Genomic DNA, 8,826 nt, shown 5'->3' with positions numbered 1-8,826 from the left:
AAATATTGATATAAAAGCATGATGCAAAATGGACGTATAAACTCCCCCAAGCTTAGACCTCGCTTGTCCTCAAGCGAAAAGCCGAAATCGAAAAATATGTCCACATGTTTAGAGATGAAGGTGTCGATAAAAATAAAATACGAACATGAGGGCATCATGATCATTCTTAGAGCAGCAACTTATATAATTCTTGTCATATGACATCTTATGCTAGAGTAATAATTCAATCACAATATCAAGTATGAATCGTAAACTTCATTGAAAACTAAAAAACTATAATCTCAATCACTGAGGCAATTGCAATTTATCATAACATAGGAAAGAGTCAATGTATAAGACCTTTTCAGCAAGTCCACATACTCAACTATCATATAATCTTTCACAATTGCTAACACTCACGCAATACTTATGGGTATGGAGTTTTAATCGGACACAGAGAAAGATAGGGGCTTATAGTTTTGCCTCCCAACGTTTTACCTCAAGGGTAATGTCAACAGTAATAGTTCATGAAAATTCACATCCAATTAGCCATATATACCGGGATCTTTCCAACATATTGTCCTTGCCAAAGGATAAAATGTAAAAAGGAAGGGTGAGGATCACCATGACTCTTTTGCAGTGTAGGAGATAAAAGTAAAAGATAGGCCCTTCGTAGAGGGAAGCAGAGGTTGTCATGCGCTTTTATGGTTGGACGCACAAAATCCTGATGTGAAAGAACATCACTTTATATTGCCACTTGTGATATGGACCTTTATTACGCAGTCCGTCGCTTTTATTACATCCATATCACACAATCATATAAAGCTTATTCCTTCCACACCAATCAATCATACATATTTAGAGAGCAATTTTTATTGCTTACACCGATGACAACTTACTTGATGGATCTTACTCAATCAGTAGGTAGGTATGGTGGACTCTCATGGCAAAACTGGTTTAAGGGTGTTTGGAGGCACAAGTAGTATCTCTACTTGGTGCAGTGAATTTGGCTAGCATGAGGGAGAAAGGCAAGCTCAACATGTTGGAGGATCCAAGACAATATAATTTATCTCAGATGTAAGAAAACATAACCCATTATGTTGTCTTCCTTGTCCAATGTCAACTCTTCAGCATGTCATATTTTAATGAGTGCTCACAATCATAAAAGGTGTCCAAGATAATATATTTATATGTGAAGACCTCTCTTTCTTTATTACTTCATATTAATTGCAACGATGACCAAAACTATGTTTGTCAACTCTCAACAACTTTTATTCAACGTACTCTTTCTATGTGAGCTCATTACTCTTTCTTTTTATTTCTTTGTTTCTTTTGTCACATGATATCTTTGTTTCTTTTTATTTCTTTCTCTTTTCTTTTATTCACTAAGATCATGGCAAAATAATCAAGCCCTTGACTCAACACTAATCTTTATTATATAGCTCACGGACTCGATTACATAGAAGGATAATAAAGCAAAACTCACAACTAGATCATACTAAGTACTTTTATTCTACTAGATCAAGATATTACCAAAAGGATCGAACTAAGAAAAATGGTAAAGATAAAAGTGATGGTGATACGATACCGGGGCACTCCCCCAAGCTTGGTAGTTGCCAAGTGGAGTGCCCATACCTGATACTCAATTCTTCTTTGTTGGAGGAGACAGTGGTGATTTTGTTGATGGTGTAGGCTTGTCGTCCTTCTTCCAAGGCATAGGCTCACCATCATAGAAGGATGACCGAGTCTCCGGGATCCTCAAATCTGCAGCCAAACTCATCCTTTTAAATCTATATTCATACTCATAGTTTTGGTTTTACAGGTCATAGATCTGAGCTTGAAGGTGCTCGATTTTCTCGTGAAGCTCGAAGATGGTCTCCCCGATGTTGTCGGCATCTAGCTTGTGTTTGTTGGTGAACTCTGCGATCATCATGTAGTTGGAGTTGAGTCCACGCTCCACCATGCCCTGACACTTGAAAACTTGTTGCTCCATTGCTTCGAGCCTCGTCTCCACGCTTCCGTTCCCCTTCGGTCCCTCAGCATCACGGATGTGCAGCAACCCATCACGCATCTCAATGGTTTGAGGGTGTCGCTGAACCTCCGCAAGGTAAGGGTTGATGAACTTCTCGAAGAACTTTTCCTTGGGGGCACTTGGAGACGTCATGATAAGCTAGATCTGTCAGAAAAACAGCTCGAAACAAAGACATGATATTTTTGCGTGATATGGGAGTCAAAACCCCCGGGAGATTATATAATGAATTTTTACCGACCAAAATACGTGTCCTGTAAGAAAACGGAGTCCGGAGAGCACACGAGGTGCCCACGAGGTAGGGGGAGCGCCCTCCACCCTTGTGGAGCCCTCATGTCCTTTCCAGACTGCTGCTTATTTTTCTATTTTTCTAAATATTCCAAGATGGAGAATTATTGCCTTAAAAATTGTTTTGGAGTCGGTTTACTTACCGTACCACATACCTATTCCTTTTCGGAGTTTGAAACATTCTGGAAAGTGTCCCTTATGTATTCCTCCAGGGTTACGGTTTCAATAACATTGGTTTCAACATTTATGGGATTACCTGAGATATAATGTTTGATTCTTTCACCACTTACCACCTTTGGATTTGTGCCTTCGAAGTTGTTGATTTTTATGGCACTGGAACGGTAGATCTCTTCGATAACGTAAGGACCTTCCCATTTAGAGAGAAGTTTTCCTGCAAAAAATCTTAAACGAGAGTTGTATAGCAATACATAATCACCTACATTAAACTCACGCTTTTGTATTCTTTTATCATGCCACCTTTTAACTTTTTCTTTAAACAACTTGGCATTTTCGTAGGCTTGGGTTCTCCATTCATCAAGTGAGTTAATATCAAATAACCTCTTCTCACCGGCAAGTTTAAAATCATAATTTAGTTCTTTAATAGCCCAGTAAGCCTTATGTTCTAGTTTGAGAGGTAAGTGACATGCTTTTCCATAGACCATTTTATACGGAGACATACCCATAGGATTTTTATATGCAGTTCTATAGGCCCATAATGCATCATCAAGTTTCTTGGACCAATTCTTTCTGGACCTATTAACAGTCTTTTGCAAAATTAATTTGAGTTCTCTATTACTCAATTCTACTTGACCACTAGACTGAGGGTGATAAGGAGATGCAATTCTATGATTAACATCATATTTAGCAAGCATTTTATGGAAATCACCATGAATAAAATGTGAGCCACCATCAGTCATTAAATATCTAGGGACTCCAAACCTTGGAAAAATAACTTCTTTAAGCATTTTAATAGAAGTGTTATGATCAGCACTACTAGTTGGAATAGCTTCTACCCACTTAGTAACGTAACCAACAGCAACTAAAATATGTGTATAACCATTAGAGGCAGGAAAAGGTCCCATATAGTCAAAGCCCCAAACATCAAATAGTTCAATAACAAGTGAATAATTGATAGGCATTTCTTGACGTCTACTAATATTACCAATTCTTTGACATTCATCACAAGATAAGACAAACTTACAGGCATCCTTGAAGAGTGTAGGCCAATAAAAACCAGATTGCAACACCTTATGTGCAGTTCTATCTCCATCATGGTGTCCTCCATAAGCTTCGGAGTGACACTTGCGTAGGATCTATTCCTGTTCATGCTCAGGTACACAACGTCTAATAACACCATCTACTCCTTCCTTATAAAGATGTGGGTCATCCCAAAAGTAATGCCTCAAATCATAAAAGAACTTTTTCTTTTGCTGGTATGTGAAACTAGGTGGTATAAACTTAGCAACAATGTAATTAGCATAATCAGCATACCATGGAGCAGTATGAGAAGCATTTATGACATTTAATTGCTCATCAGGAAAGCTATCATCAATAGTTAGTGGGTCATCAAGCACATTTTCTAACCTAGACAAGTTGTCTACAACGTGGTTCTCGGCTCCTTTTCTATCAACAATATGTAAATCAAATTCTTGAAGAAAGAGAACCCATCTAATAAGTTTAGGTTTAGCATCTTTCTTTTCCATAAGATATTTAATAGCAGCATGATCAGTGTGAATAGTTACGTTCGAATCAACAATATAAGGTCTAAACTTATCGCAGGCAAATACAACTGCTAAGAATTCTTTTTTAGTAGTAGCATAATTTCTTTGAGCATTGTCTAGAGTTTTACTAGCATATTGAATAACGTTTAGTTTCTTATCAACTCTTTGTCCTAGAACAGCACCCACAGCATAATCACTAGCATCACACATAATTTCAAAGGGTAAATTCCAATCAGGTGGCTGAACAATAGGTGCAGAGATCAATGCTTTCTTAAGTATTTCAAATGCTTCTACACGATCAATACCTCTTTCAGAAACTTTATGCCCCAAGACAATACCTTCATTAACCATAAAGTGACACTTTTCCCAATTCAAGACAAGATTAGTTTCTTCACATCTCTGCAAAACTCGATCAAGGTTGCTCAAGTAATCATCAAAAGAAGATCCATAGACGGAAAAGTCGTCCATGAAAACCTCACAAATCTTTTAACAAAAGTCAGAGAATATATCCGTCATGCATCTTTGAAAGGTAGCGGGCGCATTTCATAAACCAAAAGGCATATGTCTATAAGCAAAAGTACCAAAAGGGCATGTAAAAGTAGTCTTTGATTGATCTTTGGCTGACACAGGTATTTGAGAGACACCAGAATAACCATCTAGAAAGCAAAAATGTGTATGTTTGGACAACTTTTCTAGCATTTGATCGATAAAAGGTAAGGGGTAATGATCTTTTTAGTAGCCTTATTTAATTTGCGGAAATCAATTACCATCCTATAACCAGTAATAATTCTTTGAGGAATCAATCCATATTTGTCATTAGGAACAACAGTAATACCTCCCTTCTTAGGGACACAATGTACAGGGCTTACCCACTGACAATCAGCAATGGGGTAAATTATACCTGCCTCAAGGAGCTTTAGTATCTCCTTTCTTACCACCTCTTTCATTTTAGGATTCAGTCGGCATTGATGATCACGAACTGGTTTAGCATCCTCTTCCAAATTAATTTTATGTTGACATAGAGTGGGACTAATGCCCTTAAGATCGTCAAGAGTATACCCAATAGCAGCACGGTGCTTCTTCAGAGTTTTTAATAATCTCTCTTCTTCATGTTCTGAAAGGTTAGCACTAATAATAATAGGATATGTCTTTTTCTCATCAAGATAAGCATATTTAAGAGTATTCGGTAAAGGTTTAAGCTCAAACACGGGATCACCCTTGGGTGGAGGAGGATCTCCTAGGATTTCAACAGGTAAATTGTGTTTCAGAATAGGTTCTTGTTTAAAGAATACTTCATCTAATTCTCTTCTTTCATTCATAAACATATCATTTTCATGGTCTAGAAAATATTGTTCTAAAGGATCACTAGGAGGTACGGCAATTGAAGCAAGACCAATAATTTCATCTTTACTAGGTAATTCTTCTTCACGGTATTGTCTACTAAATTTAGAAAAATTAAATTCATGATTCATATCATCTAAACCGATAGTAAGAACATCTCTTTTGCAATCTATGGTAGCATTAACAGTATTTAAGAAGGGTCTACCAAATATAATGGGACAGAAGCTATCTTGTGGGGAACCAAGAACAAGAAAATCAGTAGGATATTTAGTTTTCCCACACAATACTTCAACATATCTAACAATTCCCATTGGTGAAATAGTATCTCTATTAGCAAGTTTAATTGTGACATCAATATCTTCTAACTCAACAGGTGCAATGTCATGCATAATTTCTTTGTATAAGTCAATAGGTATTGCACTAGCACTAGCACCCATATCACATAAGCCATGATAACAATGATCTCCTATTTTAACAGAAATAACAGGCATATCTACCACAGGTCTAGGTTTATCTGTATCATGGGGTTTAGCAATTCTAGCAGTTTCATCACAGAAATAAACAACATGCCCGTCTATATTATCAGACAAGAGATCTTTAACAATAGCAATATTAGGTTCAACTTTAACTTGCTCAGGAGGTGTATATGTTTTAATATTGCTTTTACGAACCACAGTTGAAGCTTTAGCATGATCCTTGATCCTAACAGGGAAAGGCGGTTTCTCAACATAAGTAGTAGGAATAATAGGATTATTATAAGTAATAGTATTTTCTTCAACTTTAATAGGTGCAACTACTTTTACTTCTATGGGAGGATGATATTTAAACCACTTCTCCTTGGGGAGATCAACATAAGCAGCAAAAGATTCACAGAAAGAAGCTACTATCTCAGAGTCAAGTCCATATTTAGTGCTAAATTTACGGAAAATATCGGTATCCATAAAAGATTTACCACAATCAAAACTAGGTGTCATACCTGACTCCTCACCATTGTCGAGGTCCCAATCTTCGGAGTTGCGTTTAATTCTTTCCAATAAATCCCATTTAAATTCAATAGTCTTCATCATAAAATAGCCAGCACAAGAAGTATCAAGCATGGTGCGATTGTTACCAAAAAGCCGAGCATAAAATTTTTGAATAATCATTTCTCTTGAGAGCTCATGATTGGGGCATGAATATAAGATTGATTCAAGCCTCCCCCAAGCTTGAGCGATTCTTTCTCCTTCGCGAGGCCAAAAATTATATATATAATTGCGATCATGATGAACAAGATGCATAGGATAAAACTTTTGATGAAATTCCAATTTCAATCATTTGTAATTCCAATACTCCATGTCATCACATAGCCTGTACCATGTCGATGGATCTCCACTCAAAGATAAAGGAAGACCTTCTTCTTAAAAACATCTCCGGGTACTCCTGCAAGCTTAAATAATCCACAAACTTCATCCACATATATTAGATGCTCATCAGTATGTTTTGTTCCATCTCCCAAAAAAGGATTAGCTGGCAGTTTTTCTACCATACCCAAAGGAATTTCAAAGCAAGCATTTTCATTTTTAGTAGGTTCAGTAGGCTGAGGAGCAACTCTTTGCTGTACTGGTCGGGGTGAAGATACCCCGAACAAGCCCCTCAGAGGATTACTTTCCATAGTAACAAGTGACAGTAAATTTGAGCACACCATATAAAATTTTCCTTACCAAATTCCACCTACCAAAGGTGTTTCACTTCCCGGCAATGGCGCCAGAAAAGAGTCTTGATGACCCACAAGTATAGGGGATCTATCGTAGTCCTTTCGATAAGTAAGAGTGTCGAACCCAACGAGGAGCAGAACGAAATGATCAGCGGTTTCCAGCAAGGTATTCTCTGCAATTACTGAAATAAGTGGTAACAAATAGTTTTGTGATAAGATAATTTGGAACGAGCAACAAGTAACAAAAGTAAATAAAGTGCAGCAAGGTGGCCCAATCCTTTTTGTAACAAAGGACAAGCCTGGACAAACTCTTATATGATGTAAAGCGCTCCCGAGGACACATGGAAATATCGTCAACCTAGTTTTCATCACGCTCATATGATTCGCGTTCGGTACTTTGATAATTTGGTATGTGGGTGGACCGGTGCTTGGTTGCTGCCCTTACTTGGACAAACATCCCACTTATGATTAACCTCTATTGCAAGCATCCACAAATATAAAAAAATATTAAGGTAAACCTAACCATGGCAAGAAACATCTGGATCAAAATCAGCCCCTTACGAAGCAACGCATAAACTAGGGTTTAAGCTTCTGTCACTCTAGCAACCCATCATCTACTTATTACTTCCCAATGCCTTCCTCTAGGCCCAAACAATGGTGAAGTGTCATGTAGTCGACGTTCACATAACACCGCTAGAGGAAAGACAACATACATCTCATCAAAATATCGAACGAATACCAAATTCACATGACTACAAATAGCAAGACTTCTCCCATGTCCTCAGGAACAAAAGTAACTACTCATAAAGCATAAACATGTTCATAATCAGAGGGGTATTAATGTGCATATAGAATCTGAACATATGATCTTCCACCAATTAAACCAACTAGCATCAACTACAAGGAGTAATTAACACTACTAGCAACCTACTAGCACCATTCCCGGACTTGGAGACAAGAATTGGATACAAGAGATGAACTAGGGTTTTGAGATGAGATGGTGCTGATGAAGATGCTATTGGAGATTGCCCTCTCCCGATGAGAGGAGCGTTGGTGATGACGATGGCGATGATTTCCTCCTCTAGGAGGGAAGTTTCCCTGGCAGAACATCCCCTGCTAGAACCCTAGATTGGCTCCGCCAAGGTTCCGCCTCGTGGCGGCGGAGTTTCCTTCGAGAAGATGGCTTATGATTTTTCCCAATCGAAATAGTCCATATAGAAAAAGATGGTCACTGGAGGGCCACTAGGGGGCCCACGAGGTAGGGGCGCGCCCCACCCTCGTGGGCACGGTGTGGCCCCCCTGGTGAAGTTCTTGCGCTCAATATTTTTTATATATTTGGAAAACATCATCCATGAAGTTTTAGGACTTTTGGAGCTGTGCAGAATAGGTCTGTAATATTTGCGCATTTTCCAGCCAGAATCCCAGCTGCCAGCATTCTCCCTTTTTATGTAAATCTTGTAAAAATAAGAGAGAATAGGCATAAGTATTGTGACATAATGTGTAATAACAGCCCATAATGCAATAAATATTGATATAAAAGCATGATGCAAAATGGACGTATCATCAGCCTGCCACTATACTGGGTCCCAGCTAACAGGGGGGTATTCATTTTTTTGTGCGTAATAAGGATGCACTTCCTTGCGTGCGAAGATATAGCTGGTGGGTCTGAGCTATCAGCAGCGGTAACATTTTTTCGCGAAATACAGAGACCCTTTCGGTGGGTCCCTGATGTCAGGTGGAGGAATCATTATTTTGTGCGTAATAAGGAGGCATTT

This window comes from Triticum dicoccoides, chromosome 7A (assembly GCF_002162155.2).
Source record: "Triticum dicoccoides isolate Atlit2015 ecotype Zavitan chromosome 7A, WEW_v2.0, whole genome shotgun sequence".
Taxonomy (NCBI): Eukaryota; Viridiplantae; Streptophyta; class Magnoliopsida; order Poales; family Poaceae; genus Triticum; species Triticum dicoccoides.
This window is presented reverse-complemented; position numbering follows the sequence as displayed.